A 17,343-nucleotide genomic window follows, 5' to 3' on the forward strand; every position below is an offset into this window, starting at 1 on the left:
GATCAATCTCAGATTTTACATTCACAAGTGAGTTACATCAACTACCGTCTGCAGAAGTGCGTTACAAACTTGTCCCTCCCTTTGCGTATAGAAGCCGAGGTTTTGTGGATGCAACACACGTGGAGAAAAGAAAATGTCTCCAGATGTTGTACAGATTGAAGCTGAATATTAATGTATCCCAATTCACGCGATGTTATGAATGCAGAATGGAAATGCTCCTGCATTGGCCGGTAATCGAACGCCAGCTTCCTCGAAGGCAGGCAAGAAATCGACCCCGAAAACACCAATGCCCATGCGGCAGTTGGCTGCATGTGTCCACTTGGAAACCTGTCTGAAAGAACATACAGTTTCACATGCCGAAAATATGAGTGTTTGATGAGACCATCTCAAGTGGCGCAATCGGTTAGCGCGCGGTATTTATATAATAGCATCAGGCTCGAGAAATACCAAAGTTGTGAATTCGAGTTTCACCTAGAGCAGTTCAACGTTTTGCTTCTGAATATTTCCACCGGAGTTCAAGCTGCAGCTGGTCTGCTCCATAAAGCATCTCCTTCTTCGTGTTCTCATGTGGGCACTTAGGGTCCTCTGGCCGGCCGTATTGCAATAGCAGGTGTGAGTTTAGTTGTTAATAGGCGGGAGAGGGGGCGATTGGCGACAGCATAAAATGGGAAAGTAGACGGCGCGAGATCTTTAAATCTAAAGACCCGAACACACAATTCTTCTTGATGTGAAATAGACATTGTTCTGTTTGAAGTGTCGTGTCGGAAAATGGGGATCGGGCGGGAAAATAGAGTGGAGCTCGAAGATCAGCCATGATCTCATTGAATAGCGGAGCAGGCTCGAGGGGCGGTAAGGCCTACTCCTGCTCCTATTTCTTCTGTTCTTATGCAACAGCTGACCCGCCCCTCGTTGCTTGGCGGTTGGTTTTGCAATATCCTGTCCCGCCTATCGCTTGATCCAGTTTGTTGCTCCCACTTTCACATTCAACTTGTTTCACTTCCTGGTCATGTGATACAAATGGCGGCGTGCAGAAGGTTCCGAGCCCGCAGGAAGATGAACGGTGGAAGGAAATAGAGCAGCGATTTTGCTTCGCCACCAAAGATGAAACGCTCACTTTTCCTTTATTTTTCGTTTTTCTTTCTTAGAGTAAACTTTGCGGAAAGTGAATCGAACTTCAGTGACTGTAAAATCACCAGAGGTTCTGGCTGCACAAGATGAAATTGGCGACATCGGCATCTGAGAGGCTGAAATGATTAACATTGTTTCCGAGTTTCGGTAAGAGGCAGCACGGATTGATTTGAAGCGCTGAATGTCTCTGCATTCTACCGCCCACGGAGATGATGCTGGAAGTGTCTGCAAGGAGTGGGTGGGGGTTAGAAAGTATCGAATTTATTCGAGCAAAGAAATCAGATCAGTGCAACTAAACTCAGTGTCAACCATCCAATTAACAAGCTGCAGATAACTGCACCAATCCAAACATTTCCAGGTAACTATGGAAAAGACTCACTTTGAAGCAGTTTAGACACTAAACTGCAATTTCTGTCCAAACAAGGGACGGGTGGTGTGAACGGGCAATCAGTGGTTTTCTAACTGATCATCTACTGTCCAAATGTTTCTGGTAAAAATGATGATCAGACAAGAACAAAGCACTTTGCTGAGAATGTTAACCAAAGGTCAACATATTGACAATACTTCGCAGGCATCGTCTGTCCCGCAGTTACTTCTCCGCTGGAAAGGCAGAACTTGCCAGCTGTTTTAAAATTGACAGCGTGAATAAGGATTTGAATCGTGAACCCTGAAATCATTTAAACGTCTGAAGCTCCACCGATTGAGCTATCCAGGCTTAGCGCTGCTCCAGTTTCCATCATACAGATTCATGGTCGGTCTCTGAATGTTCCATTGTGGGCGTCGAACTCGGGTGAGGGTTCGTTTTATTAAATTCTCAGTAACGTTTTGAGGAGAATCCTTGTTTGTGTTGAACCTGATGTCAGAAACATGGAGAGGAAACTCGTGAGTTTACAATTCTTCTTGTTTGTGCCAAATGTCTTCTCATTCGTTGGCACCAATTAAAAAAAACACTTTACCCAGTGTCTCAAAAGATAAACTTCTCCCACACGGGATCTGGAAAAGGTCTCTCGACCTGTCAGCGGACCAACAGCTGAAAGCGGAATAATTCCACACGTTACTCAGTGACACCGGGAAAAACTTTAACCTTCCGAATTTTCCGACACGACACTTCAAACAGAAGAATGTCTGTTTCACGAAATGAAGAATTGTGTGTTCGGTTCTTTCGATTTAAAGATCTCGTGCCGCCTCCTTTGTCATTTCACGCTGTCGCCAATCGCCCTCTCTCCTGCCTATTAACAACTAAACTCACACCTGCTATTGCAAGACGGCCGGCCAGAGAACCCGAAGTGCGCACATGAGAACACCAAGAAGGCAATGCTTTGTGGACCACACCAGCTGTCCCTTGAACTCCGGTGGAAATGTTCAGAAGCAAAAGGTTAAACTGCTCCAGGTGAGACTCAAACTCACAACCTCGGAATTTCTCGAGCCTGATACAGTTATATAAGTACCGCGCCCTAACCGATTGCGCCAATGGAGTCACACAACCGAGTGGCGATTGGTTTTATATTCGGTCATTGTTTAAGGTATGGGCTGTTCAAAGTTTGTGTAACAGTAATTATCATAATTATTTCTAGCTCCCCCTGCTCACTGGTGCTCGGTGCTTCACCCTGTGAGATACCCTCAGTCTCACTATATACATCCTCTCGAGAGGGTGCATCTGGGCTGGTGATGGAAACGGTGATTCGGGTGCAGCAATAGATGCTTCGTAGTTACCAAGCTTACTGTCATATCCTGACTTCTTTTAATGGTGGGAGACCTTACAATTAACAACAGCTAACATTTATATCGCGCCTTTAACAAAATAAACTGTCGCAAGGCGCTTCACAGGAGCGTAATCAGATACAATTTGACACAGATCCACAAAAGGAGATATTCGGACAGGTGACCTAAAACTTTGTCAAAAAAGGTCGGTTTTAAGGAGCGCCGTAAAGGAGGAGAGAGAGGCGGACGGCTTTAAGTCGGGTATTCCAGAGATTTGGGTCCAGGCAGCTGAAGGCATGACCGCCAATGGTGGAGCGATTAAAATCAGGAGTGCACAATACACCATAATTTGAGGAACGCAGTCATCTCGGAGGGCTGTCGGGCTGTGGGAGGTTAAATCGATAGGGAGAGGCGAGGCCACGGAGGGATCTGAACACAAGGATGAGAATTTGAAAATCGAGGCAATGGCGGACCGGGAGCCAATGTAGGTGAGCGAGCACAGGGGTGATGGACAGTTTTAAAGCTAAGCAACGTGTGCAGGATCGGAGGGACAGAGTGACTCGGGAGAATGGGCCTGGGGCAGTGAGAACATCTCTTGAGCACGAAGATTTTCAGTCGCTGAGAGAGGCAGGGAGATGAGATCTATGTGTCTATTTATCCTGGCATCTGCAAAATCCATCGTCTCTCAATGCCCAACATCTTTCTTCCCCTCTCCCTGCTTTCCTGGTAAAGGTTTATTTTTCAGTCTCTGTATTTGCTTCGAACATCTAATTCCCTCGGCTTCTGGAGGAACAGAGGAAGCTGGAGGAAAATAACAGAGAGAAGCAGAAGGAGATGGCAGGTGAACCAAGCAGAAAATGTGAGTGTTACTTGCTTCAAATGAGGCATGAGAGGCCGGCGTTGCCTTGCACCTTTCCAAGGAGATGCGTTGATCAGGTAGGAGTGTTTTGGAAATGGAAACAGTTACAGCAGCAGCTTGTGATAGTATTTCCCCTCACTGTCCATTCCATGTTTATGCCGACCCGCACTTGGTGATTACATTCTCTGAACAAGTCTTTCGTGTTCTTACAATAAATGTCATTTTGTTTGAACAGCTTGTCTGGGGCGAAAGTGACCTAAATTTCAAAGGGAGAAGCAGGAAGGACAGCGTTGGTCGGCTTGCTTGCAGGAAAATTGCAGCAGGTTCCCTGGTGATCTCGTGGTCAGGATTCAGATGAAGGTCGGGTTGGTTTTTTTGAAGGAACAAATCAACAAGGCCGAAAATCCCATCCAGCCGAATGCATCAAAAATTGTCCCGTCTTTGTAAAGGACTGAACGTCAGGACTGGGATTGGAACCCACGTCTCCACGAGACGTGAACGCAGCGCCTCAGACTCCCGACTCCTGGCTGCAGTGGTCACATTCTCTCATTTCCAGATAAAAACCCAAATACATTTTCACTCATTCCGGACTTCGTTAAATGCTTCCTGTGGGCTGAGTGACTGGGATGCAATCTCCCCAGTATTTCCTGCCCATCTGCTCGGTGCATGGGGAGGTTTGACTGGACCGTGGCATCTTGTTTCCCAGGGTGGGGCAGGAATACGAGGCTGCATTCGCTGCTTTCCACCGGCAGTGGGTGAATGGAGAGAGCGGGGCCGGACAGGCGGCCTCAATGTTGCTGCTTGTCGCGGCCTCACTCACTCCGGGAGCTGTGGAACAGAGAAAAACTGATGGCTTTGTTGCCGCTGATAAAATCCGGTTACAACCTCTTGTTATTAACAGAAGCAGCGCGGCAGGATCATTTAATGATCTCTCACAAATCAACTGAATGTGCAGCATTGAGAGGGGTTTTCTGCATCATCAGGGCAGGGAATGGGAGTGAGGGAGAGACACTGCCCGTATCTGTGTAGTGTTTGTCTGTGTGTAGAACTGTACAGAGAAAGAAAGAATACACCGGGGCTGTGAGATATTGTGTTTTATTCATATTTAACCTCAAAATGAATTCTTCAACTTTTGAATTTTTGAGTCCTTAATGAGGAATGTTTTCAAACTAATTCCACGCAATTTCAAACCCCGGACTTTTTGTATATTAGGCGAGAGTGATAAACATTATACTACGGAAACTCAGCTCTGTAAATTATTATAGGAACAACAAAGAAGAGAATAGCGGTCTGCAAATGTTTTCAGTGCGGGAGGCGGATTCGATTCCCGTTTCGGAGAATTCACTTTTACAAAACAGTTTACTCGATTAATTACGAGAAACTCAGCAAACACTTTAAAGAAGATGAATAATTCTTCCATTCGCCATTAATCAACCGATAACTTTGTGCTTCAGACTGAAGGAAATCCGAACATGGTTACCGAGTCAGTCAAAGCTTAAATAAGTTTTTGTGTTTTGCATGTGTTGAATTGTTAAATTCCCCATCTCACTAAAACACAACGGTAATTACTGCTCCACTCTATCATACAACCCCAACTAGTGCCGCCTCATTGAAAGAACATTAACTAGTGCCCCCCACTATTGTACAACCTCAAGTGGTGTATGTACAAAGTGTGAGTGTGTTTATTTGACTGTGATATTTATGTAATAGCAGCCTCCAATCCCTCCGTGTCTATGGAAAGTTTGTTGGTGACGAAAGTCGAATCGCGCCCTGACAACACTGGAGCATCAATGTCCGGGCTCAGGCCACTTGACCACGCTCAATGCCTGTGTTGTCCAATTGAAATTGCTGACTCAACGCGGGTGTGGCTATGGTGATATCGTTTTCTCCACATGAACGGATTATAATAGAAAACATCTCCCACACACAATACAGGGAAATGGACTTCACATGTGTGTATTTCATAACATCTTTCACCATTCAGTAACCAAGGAAGTAAAACACTCACAACGACGGAACAACACTCGCACACTCTGCTTTTCATCTTATCATTATACCAACAACACAAAAAGGTTAAAGTTCACATGCAAACCGCATGCAAATATGAGTATTCAGGACACAGGCCCAAAGACTGTGTTCATGACTCATTTTTATTTAGTGGCCAAGGTATTGGACAACACTGGTCTGTTTCACAATGGATTGATGGGACGGGCCGTGTTCTGCTGAGCCCCAGGACTATACATTCTTACAACAAATAGAAATAAACCTGCCGTGGAAGGATGGCGGATTGGTTTTCTGGAAAGAACAAATAAACTGTGCCCAAAAATCGCCTGCAGCCGAAAGAAGTAAAAATCAGTCTGTGTTGGCAAAGGTCGAAATGTCAGAAGTGGGATTCGAACCCACGCCTCCAGAGGAGACTGCGACCTGAACGCAGCGCCTTAGACCGCTCGGCCATCCTGACTCAACAATTGCTACTTTAGTAACCCTGATTTTCCACAGAGGCCCAGTGACCGTTTCACTCTGGTTCTTGGTCATTCCTGGAGGGAGACCGGGTGAAAAGGATACCAGTACCCCAGATTTCCCTGTGCCTGTGCTCGGTCTATGGGGAGGTTTGGTCGCGCGGTGGAATATTGTTTCCCGGGGAGGGGCAGTAACGCGCGGTTTGAGATTGGATTCGGAGCTTTCCGTCCGCAGCGGTTGATTGGAGGAAGCGAGACCGGACAGGCGGCCTGAATGTTGCTGCTGTCGTGGCCTCACTCACTCAGGGAGCTGAGGAACAGCGAGAAACTGATGGGTTTGGTACTGAATCCGAAATGCGGCTTAGAAATGTTGTTATTAACGGAGGCAGCGATGCAGGATCCTTTAATGATCGCTCAGAAATCAACTGAAACCTGTCGGAATGTGAATATCATTTTACTTTTCCAAAATAAATGGAACGACATTTATTGTGGAAAAAGGGAAAGAGTCTGGTGTCGCTCACCGAATTAATGTCCATGTCACAGTGAGCCAGCTCTCTTGCAACAAGTGAGTCCTCCCTTCAGACCTTGTCTGTCAAGAGGAATTCTGATTTCCGTAAAGCCAATCTCGGATTTTATCGTAAAATATTGCGGATGATGGAAATCTGAAATAAAAACCGAAAATTCGTCTGGGCTTTTGACGAAGGGTCTTCGACCTGAAATATGAACTCTGTTTCTTTCTCCACTGATGCCGCATCACTTGCTGACCTTTACAGCATTTTCTGTTTTTATTTAGGTTTCTTTATATTTTGTTCCTGCGCCTGCTATTGGACCACTGGGTAAATGGTGAAACATCTGCCATGCTCAGCTGGGAATGTTTCCGGCCCATTTTCTTGCACCAAGACACACATTAGAAACCCGGAAAGGCGAGATCATGAAAGTTCGGGTAAAAGTTACCCTTTCGCTCCTGGATGGAGTCGAAACACCAACTTTGAACAATTAAATAAGCAAACGCGATAACCGATTGCGCTACAGACAGATCATTAGCAACACTTCGCCTTTAATTCACTGAGTTCAAGCTTCAGATTGCAGCGAACAATAGAACAGCTCTTTATTTTCAGTTTCTTTTTCCATAATAAAGGGGGTGAATCTTGCCTGAGTGAAAATCTGTGCTGTATTATTTCTGAATATCAAACTCCTCTTGCCATTAAACACCTGAAGTTTGGAAGACTCCGTCCCCCGGTGATAGAGAGGATTGATTTTTCCAGCTGTGATTCACCATCCCCTATTTCAGTAATGTTCAGGTTTGCTGAAAATGACATGAGTTGAAATGAGCCTGTCCGATGGGCCGGTCTGTAACACTACACGGCGTCTACAAAGTTGTCCCTTGCACTAATAGTGAAGAGGACGGAAACATTCCCAGCTGAGCGCTGCTGATATTCCACCATTTACCCAGCAGTCCAAGAGCAGGCGCAGGAACAATATGTAAAAATACGAAATAAAACAGAAAATGCTGGAAAAGCTCAGCAAGTCAGGCGGCATCTTTGGAGAAAGAAAGAGAGTTAACGTTTCAGGTCGAAGAACCTTCGTCAGAAGCACAGACGAAATTTCTGTTTTTATTTCAGATTTCCATCATCCGCAGTATTTTGCTGTAAAAATCCGAGATTGACTTCACGGAAATCAGAATTCTTCTTGACAGGCAAGGTCCGAAGGGTGTGCTCATTGTTTGCAGGACATGGATATTTCTGCAGCGAATGACAACAGGCTGTTTCCATGTAGAATCATAGAATCATAGAAAGGTTACAGGACGGAAGGAGGACATTCGGCCCATCGAGTCCGCGCCGGCTCAAGGCAAGAGCAAACCAGCTAGTCCCACTCTCCCGCTCTATCCCCGTCGCCTTGCATTTTTTTCCTTTCAAGTGCTTATCCAGTTCCCTTTTGAAGGCTATGATTGAATCTGCCTCCACCAGCCCCCTCGGGCAGTCCATTCCAGATCCTTACCACTCGTTGTTTAAAAACGTTTTCCCCTCATGTCACCTTTGGTGCTTTTGAAAATCACCTGAAATTTGTGTCCTCTGGTTCTTGAAACTTCAGCCAATGGGAACAGTTACTCTCTAACTAATCTGTCTCGATCCTTCATGATTTTGAATACCTCAAACACATCTCCTTGCAACCTTCTCTGTTCCAAGGAGAACAATCGAAGCTTCTCCTGTCCATCCACGTAACTAAAGTCCCTCATCCCTGGAACCATTCTAGTAATTCTCGTTTGCACCCACTCTAAGGCCTTTACATCTTTCCGAAAGCGTGGTGTCCAGAACTAAATACAATACTCCAGTTGTGGTCGAACCAGTGTTTTATCATGACTTCCATACTTTTCTAATCTATGTCCCTATTTTCAAGCCCAGGATCCCGTCTGCTATTTAACCGCTTTCTCAACCTGTCCTGCCACCTTCAACGATTCATGCACAAGTCTCTCTGTTCCAGTACCCCTTTTAGAGTTGTGCTCTTTAGTTTATATTGACATGGTCTTTCCACAATGAATGTCGCTCCCTTTCTATTGGAAAATTAAAATGGTATTCACATCCGAAAAGGTTTCAGTTGATTTGTGAGCGATCATTAAAGGATCCCGCAGCGCTGCCTCCGTTAATAACAGAAGTTGTTGAGTCCATATTTGGGACGCAACAACAACCCATCAGTTTCTCGCTGTTCCCCAGTTCCCTGAGTGAGTGAGGCCGCGACAAATCACAACATTCAGACAATCTGTCTGGCCCCGCACTCTTCAATCACCCGCTGCCGACGGAAAGCAGCGAATTCAGTCTCAGACCGCGCGATGCTGCCGCTCCATGGGAAACAAGATATCACAGCCCGACCGAACATCCCCATATACCGTGCGGATGTATTGCTGCAGTTATATAAGGTATTGGAGAGACCACACCTGGAATACTGCATACAGTTTTGGTCTCCATACTTAAGAAAAGACATACTTGCTCTCGAGGCAGTAGAAAGAAGGTTCACTCGGTTAATCCCGGGGATGAGGGGGTGGACATATGAGGAGAGGTTGAGTAGATTGGGAATCTACTCATTGGAGTTCAGAAGAATGAGAGGCGATCTTATTGAAACATATAAGATTGTGAAGGGGCTTGATCGGGTGGATGCGGTAAGGATGTTCCCAAGGATGCGTGAAACTAGAACTAGGGAGCATAATCTTAGAATAAGGAGCTGCTCTTTCAAAACTGAGATGAGGAAAAACTTCTTCACTCAGAGGGTAATAGTTCTGTGGAATTTGCTGCCCCAGGAAGCTGTGGAAGCTACATCATTAAATATATTTAAAACAGAAATGGATAGTTTCCTAGAAGTAAAGGGAATTATGGGTTAAGGAGAGCGGGCAGGAAATTGGACATGAATTTAGATTTGAGGTTAGGATCAGATCAGCCATGATCTTATTGAATGGCGGAGCAGGCTCGAGGGGCAGATTGGCCTACTCCTGCTCCAATTTCTTATGTTCTTATGTTCTTATTCGACCCAATCTCTCACGCGTCAATCCTGCCATCCCTGGAATCAGTCTGGTAAACCTTCGTTGCACTCCCTCCGTAGTAAGGACATCCTTCCTCAGATAAGGAGACCACAACTGCACACAATACTCCAGATGTGGTCTGACCAAGGCCCTGTTTAACTGCAGTAAGACATCCCTGGACCTCTACTCAAATCATCTTGCAATGAAGGCCGACATACCATTTGCCTTCCTAACTGCTTGCTGCACCTGAATGCTCGCTTTCAGCGAATGGTTTACAAGGACACACAGGTCTCGTTGCACCTCACCTTTTCCCAATCTATCACCATTCAGGTAATAATCTGCTTTTCTGTTTTTACAACCAATCTGGATAACCTCACATTAATCCACGTTATACTGCATCTGCCATGTTCTTGTCCACTCAGCCAACTTGTCTAAATCACATTGGTGCCTATTTGCATCCTCCTCACAGCTCAGATTCCACCCCAGCTTTCTGTCGTCTGCAAATTTGGAAATATACAATTAGTTTCCTCATCCAAATCATTGCTATTTATTGTGAATAGTTGGGGCCCAAGCATTGATCCCTGCGGTACCCGACTATTCGCTGCCTGCTACTCGGAAAAAGACCCGTTTATTTCTGCAGACAGAGTGGATAAAGGAAGAGAAACATGATGAGAGAGAAACAAAGACAAAGAGAGACAGACTGAGAGATGGAACTGAACAGTCAGAGAGGGAGAGAGTGAGGGTGAAATAGGAAGGGAGAGGGGGCAGAGAGAGAGAGAGATGAAGACAGAGTGAGAGAGGGAAAGACAGAGAGATGGAGAGAGAGAAACAACGATCAACAAGCAGAGACAGAGAGAGAAAAAGCTGAGGCAGATTGAGAAAGACCGGTAGACGGAGAGATAGAAATACAACGAGCGGGAAAGACAGATAGAGAGACATTGACATAGAGCGACAGAGAGCGAGTCAGTGAAAGAGAGAGTGATCTTGGTCTGTCTCTATATCTGCTTAAAAGTGTTGTGCTGTCAGCCCTGGATCATTCTGTGTCTGTTTAAAAGGGGTGTGCTTTCAGTCCCGGATCATTCTGTGTCTGTTTAAAAGGGGTGTGCTGTCAGTCCCGGATCATTCTGTGTCTGTTTAAAAGGGATGTGCTGTCTGTACCGCATCATTCTGTGTCTGTTTGAAAGGGATGTGATTTCAGCTGCGATGACCCATAAGTTAAGGTCGTTGGACTCAAAATCCATTGGGCTTTCCCCGGGCAGATTTGAACCCTGCTCGCAGCGGATCTTTTCAGTAATTCGAAACCTGTTATTTGTCATTCACCCTTTCACCCTGGAGACGACTGGCCCTGAAACTGCTCAGAATTCTCTCCAATACATTTTGCTCATAAACCATTGGCCGTGTGGCTTAATGGATAAGCCGTCTGATTTTGGTGTATGTTGTGGTGTTAGCGGAAAAGTGCAACTTCGAGTCCGATGGTGGTGGTTTTACACACTGGGCATTTCCTGTTCCGAATGTGTTTTGCACCCGACCATTGCTAACTCAGAGTCTTCAGTCTATCCGCCATTTGTCCATCCCGTGGCGAGAGAGGATCTCACACTGAAGTTTACTTCCAGCAGTTGAATTTACATTTTCAATAATCCCATTCCCTCAAAGAAGGAAGCCAAGCAGAAAGAGGGAATAACATAGAATTACAGGGAATGTACAGCGCAGCAACAGACCATTGGGTCCAACAGGTCCATGCCGGTGTTTATGCTCCACACGAGCCTCCTCTCACTTCACCCTATCATCATATCTTTATATTCCATTCTCCTTCTTATACTAATCTAACTTCCCCTTAAATGCATCTCTGCTATTCGCCTGAACAACTGATTCTGCTAACAAGCACTACATTCTAACCACTTGCTGGGTAAAGACGTTTCTCCTGAATTCCCCATTGGATTTATTGCTGAAATTATGCATCGCAGTTTTGGTCTCCCCCACAAGGGGAAACATCTTCTCTATGTCCACCCAAGAGAACCCCGTCTTAATTTTAAAGACCTCCATAAGTTCACCTCTCAGACTTCTCTTTCCTAGAAAAAAAGCAGCACAGCCTGTTCAGTCTTTCCTGATAGTTACAACCTCTCAGTTCTGATATCGTTATTGTAAATCGTGTTTGAACGTGTTCCAGTGCATCTCTCGGCTTTTTGTAATATGTGGACTCGAACTGTGCTCAGTGCTCGAAGTAGGTTCCAACCAAGTTTTGATATAAATTTAACATAACTCTCTGCTTTTGAATTCACTCCTCTAGAAATTAACCCCATTGATTTATTTGCACATTCAATGGCCTTGTTGACCTGCATTCAGCTGCCTCGGCCCGAAGTTCTCACCCTCTCTACCTCTCTCTCACCCTTCAAGAAGATCCGAAAAAACTTCACCTTTGACCATGCATTTGGTCACCTGACGCAATATCTCCTTATGTGTCTCGGTATCAAAGTTTGATCCATAGTGCTCATGTAAAGCGCCTTGGGACGTTTTACTACTTTAAAGATGGTGTGTCAATGGAAGTTGTTTTTGTTGTTGCTGTTGTTGTCGTTGTTGTCGTCGCTGTTGCATTTAATGATTTGTTAACCCTTTAAGTCATCTTTTAAATCATGTAATCCTCTTTAGTGAGTCTGTGGGACGTTATACATTCATTGTCCATTGTTCTTCTCACGGTTTATATCTCACTATCTCATCTTTTTTGAACCGTTCCCTTTTAGTCTTTTGCATTCACTCAGTCTTCTGACTATCTGTCCCGGTGCCGAGAACATAACATGTCTGCCCTTACAGATTGTGAGTCCATCAATGTTTGTTCACAGGTTCTAATATTGTCCTGAATATGACCTGCTGATTTGCAGATTCCTTGATTTAATATGTGTAAGTATCTTTAATATTGAGAAATGTGTAATAACGTTTTTAGAATTATTTGGGGTTTCACCGCCTGGCCTACCCCGGTCTACAGAGATTATTCCATCACACTTTTGACTTGTGCCTTGTCGGAGGTTGTGAATATTTGGGGAGTGAGGAGGTGAGCCACCTGCCACAGAATACCCAGCCTCAGACCTGTTCTAATAGCCACAGAATTTATGTGATTGGTCCAGTTGAGTTTCTGGTCGATAGTGGTCCCTTTGATGTTGATGGTGGTGGATTCGATAATGGTCATTCCATTGACTGTCAAGTGGAGGCGGTTGCAGTCTCCCTTGTTGGAGATGTTCATTGTTTGGCACTTGTGTAGCACGAATTTACCAGGTTGAAACCAGGATGAGGGACTTCTGTTATGGGGAGAGACTGGAGAAGTTGGGATTTTTCTTTTTATAGTAGAGAAGTTTAAAGGGAGATTTAATGAAGCTGTTCATAATTACGGGATGTTTTGAAAGAGTAAATGGTAAAAGAGGAGAACCTGTTTCCACTGGCAGGAGGGTCGGTAACCACAGCAAACAGATTTAAGATCATTTACAAAACAACCATACGGGAGGTTAGGAGAATTGTTTTTGTGCAGCGAGTTGTCATGACCTGGAGTGAACTTTCTGAAAGGGCAGTGGACGGAGATTCAATGGTAACTTTGAAAAGGTAATTGGATATGTACTTGAAAAGGAAATATTTGCGGAGTTGTGGGGAAATAGCTTAATTGGCCTCCACAATTCACGATTGTCTGTTCTCGCCGCACCTGCCACAAGCCCAAAGTGGCAGCTATGGGCTTCAAGACATGGCCAACTCTTGCACTGGTGATAATGCTGAGCCAATCTTGGTGATGGATATTGAAATCCCTCCACCCAGAGTACATTCTGTGCCCTCACTACTCTCAACGATTCCAACAAGTGATATTCAACGTGAAGGAGTACTGATTCATCAGCTGAGTGAGGGCGATAATGGTGATAATCAGCTAGAGGTTTGATCTGATGCAATGACACGTCATGGGGTCTGTCGGCAATGTTAGTAATCCCAAGGCAGCTCCCCTTTTCAAGTATATAACCAATTCCTTTTTGCAGTTACTATTGAATCTGCTTCCACCGCCCTTTTAGACAGTGCATTCCAGTTCATAATAACTCGATGCGTAGAGAAATTGCTCCTCATCTCTCCTCCGGCTCTTTTGCCAATTATCTTCAATCTGTGTACTGTCGATATTGACCCTCTTGCCGTTGAAACAGTACCCATTTTGTTTCGCTATTTTTTTTTCTCTTAACTTTGAACACCTCTATTAATTCTCGCCTTAAGCTTCTCTGTTCCAAGGAGGACAACCCCAGCTTCTCTAGTCTCTCCACATAACTGAATTCCCTCAAGCCCAGCACCATTCTAGTAAATCTTTCCTGCATCAACTTCAAGTCCATGACACCCTTCTGAAAGTGTGATGCTCAGAATTGGACACAAGACCACAGCCGAGGCCTAACCAGTGATGTATAAATGTTGAACATAACTTCCTTGCTTTATTACTCCCAGCCTCTATAGCCGAGGAATCCGCATTATTTTTAACAGCCTTTTCAACTTGTCTTGCCACCTACAAAGATTTCCATATGTTAACCCCCTGGTCGCTCCAATCCTGCACTCACTAACAAATTGCACCACATAATTTATATTGCCTCGGCTTATTCTCCCTTCCGAAATGCATCACTTCACACTTCAATGTTAGCTGCGTGAATTAATAAGTATTTAGAGGATGTTTCTCTGATTTTGAAAATGTCTCTATGATATTTGTGTGAATCTATAAATAGTGACAGGTTGTTTCTCTGAGTGTGACCCGTCTATATAATAGTTGTGTGAATCTATAAATAGTGACAGGTTGTTTCTCTGAGTGTGTTTTTGTCTATATGTTAGTTATGTGAGTTTATACATATTTACAGGGTGTTTCTATGAGATTGTTAAAGTTTACAGTTTTATTCTGAGAGACTGCAAAAGTATCGAATGGGTTTCACTGAGTAGTCAGATGTTTCCAGGATATTTATCTCATTTGTTAATATTTTAAACGTTTTCCTTTGATTCCTTGATATCAATCCTTTGCTCCTTTTACTTTTCCATCCCCTCTGTAAACACCATAATATGTTTGGCTGGGTAAGGTCACTCTTTAGAAACACGTTGTTGTTGTCTTGTTCTAGTTTAAGGCCTGAGTCGGGAGCAGCTCAATGTTCCATCGCCGGGATCCGTGCTTGGTAAGATTCTGCTGGTTTAGAATAAGTTATTTAATCTGGAATTTGTACCCTGATGGCTTGGGATGGAATAAAACAGAGAACCAGATGCTGCAATCCAGCTTTTTTTCCGCTGTCATTCCATGCTTTTCACTGTCACAATCTCGTATTTGTCCCTCCGCTTTAACTCAATACAGGAGGAGGAACTCCGATCTCTCTGCTTTTTCCACGGTATTTTATGGGCGTGTGAAATATTTCGCATTCGCTTACCATCAGTTTCAAAATGTTTATTATATGTCAGGCTAGGTTCTGTTGTGGAAAATTGTTATGGTGACAACAAGTCTGTTTGTTAAATGACTGTGATTAATGCCACTTCCAATGAGGCCGAATTATGTGACTGGGGGATTTCTCCCTGCTTTAAATAAGGAGCTCCCTTCGCCGTGTCAACTTATACAGTCAGTTCATAGCTTTCAGCATAAAAACCATCTGCCACTCTCACAGAATTCAAATCATGAATTTGCCGATCGATTTTCAATACCTTTTCGAACAAATGCGGATACTAAAAGTATTCCAGGATATCCAGAAGATTTACTATCCCCTCCTCGCTGCTGCCGGTGTTCCTCGTAAGTTTCTACGTCCAGTTATTAATTCTATAAACCATGTTTAACTGTAATATTATTCTTGCTGTTTACCTTGGGATATTCAGTTATTAATGGCATTCTGTGTTTCAACTTTTTGTGTCTTTGTCAATGCATTGATTGATAAATAAAAATGCAGGCACATCTTTGTTGCTCTTGGTGTGGCTGGTAAATCTCTATATCCAGTTATTAATTCTGTAAATCATGCTTAACTGTGTTTCTCTCCTTGTCATTTCCCAATCTATCCAGGCTCCTGTCGGCTATTGATTCTGTACGCGATACAGTGTTACCAAGATTCAATTTGTTACATATCCAACTCCAGCAATGATATTGTACGAGTCTATTTATTGAAAAACTTTCAGTCTGCTATCTGCACTGAACATTTCGAACAGATCAGATGAATGTGTTCATGGTTGACGACACTTTCCATCTTCATATACTTTACAAAAGCAATCACCGACCACTATGCCTCTTGGATTATTCGTCTGATTTCGATACTAATCAATGCATTTAGTGGAACATTACATGGTCAATGATATCACACTATTTGAAGTCAAAGCCGATTCTTATTCATGTTATTGTGATGTTATTTGGAAAATCTTCCTTTCAGAGAGCTGCAATTTGTGTATTTCAACAAAATTGGAGAAAACTCAATATTCAAAACACTTTTTACAGCCTAGTTTTCTTTACAACTGCAGTGCACTTGTATTTATTATCTTAACATTTATATGAGTGCATTTTAATACTCAGCATTCGGGTTAGGGTCAACCCTCACGATAATGCACCTGTAATTATTGCATGTCAAGGTTCCCTTTTTTCCTTTTTCTGTTGCATTAATTTCATTTCTCTATATAATGCAACCGCATTAATATTCTAGCCAGGAGCAGGAATCCAAGTGGCATTTTCCCCTTCCCTAATACAGGGCACAGAAGCGAATCGCACCGCTCCAAATGTTGACTGATCCCGGGACACGAAGGATTCCTGAGAGTTTCTGGTGTTTCAGTCCCTGTGACCTGTGGTGGTGCTTTTATCTGCTGGGCTGTGGGCAGCTGTCATTTAATCTCTCATTGATCGTACATCTGTTCCTTTCATCATGTATTTATTCCCATTTATTTATTGATTCCACCGATTATTTTAATAATAAAACTTCTTGTCAGCTTCAAAGGGAATGGAAGTGGATTCTATTATTGAATGTCAGTAATGATTTATGATTTCACCCCGAACTCCATCAAACTTGTTTATGTTCACAGCCTGATGTAAAATTTCCCTGTTCATTTTCCTTCCTTACAGTAAACTTAGTGACGATTGTGATCCTGTCTCGGGGAAAGTGCGGTCTCTCCAAATGTGTCACTCGCTACTTGGTGTCCATGGCAGTGGCAGATCTACTGATCGTTATCACCGATCTGATATTCAGGCAGATTCCGATTGTTTATTTTCATCAGCTTAATTTCGTGTTGTTCATCCCCGTGTGTAATATCCACGCCGTCATTCTTTATGCAGCCACAGATTGTTCTGTCTGGTTCACCGTCACTTTCACTTTTGATCGATTTGTCGCCATTTGTTGCCAGAAACTGAAAACTAAATATTGCACTGAGAAAACGGCGGCTGTGGTTCTCGGAACAGTGACTGTGCTGAGTTGTTTAAAGGACATCACCTGGTACTTTATGTTTACCGGTAAATATGCACTTCATAATGATCCCTGGTTTTGCTCTGTAACACTCGAAGTTGCTACATCACAACTGTGGACAGCAATTGAACTCCTTCATTATATTCTCACCCCGTTTGTCCCGTTTGTTCTGATTCTGCTGCTTAATGTTTTAATCGTCAGACACATTTTAGTGGCCAACAGAGCCCGCAGGAGACTCCGGGACAACGACAGTGGGGAGAGTGCGAGTGACCCAGAGATGGT

General features: G+C 43.9%; 1 non-coding gene across 1 annotated transcript; it reads right to left on the reverse strand.

The window, feature by feature from the left end:
• Nucleotides 1–6,066: 6,066 nt before the first annotated feature.
• Nucleotides 6,067–6,149, reverse strand: trnal-cag (transfer RNA leucine (anticodon CAG)). The gene has a single exon. It is a non-coding gene; the product is annotated as a tRNA-Leu (tRNA).
• Nucleotides 6,150–17,343: the final 11,194 nt, after the last annotated feature.

This window comes from Heptranchias perlo, unplaced genomic scaffold, assembly GCF_035084215.1.
Source record: "Heptranchias perlo isolate sHepPer1 unplaced genomic scaffold, sHepPer1.hap1 HAP1_SCAFFOLD_44, whole genome shotgun sequence".
Taxonomy (NCBI): Eukaryota; Metazoa; Chordata; class Chondrichthyes; order Hexanchiformes; family Hexanchidae; genus Heptranchias; species Heptranchias perlo.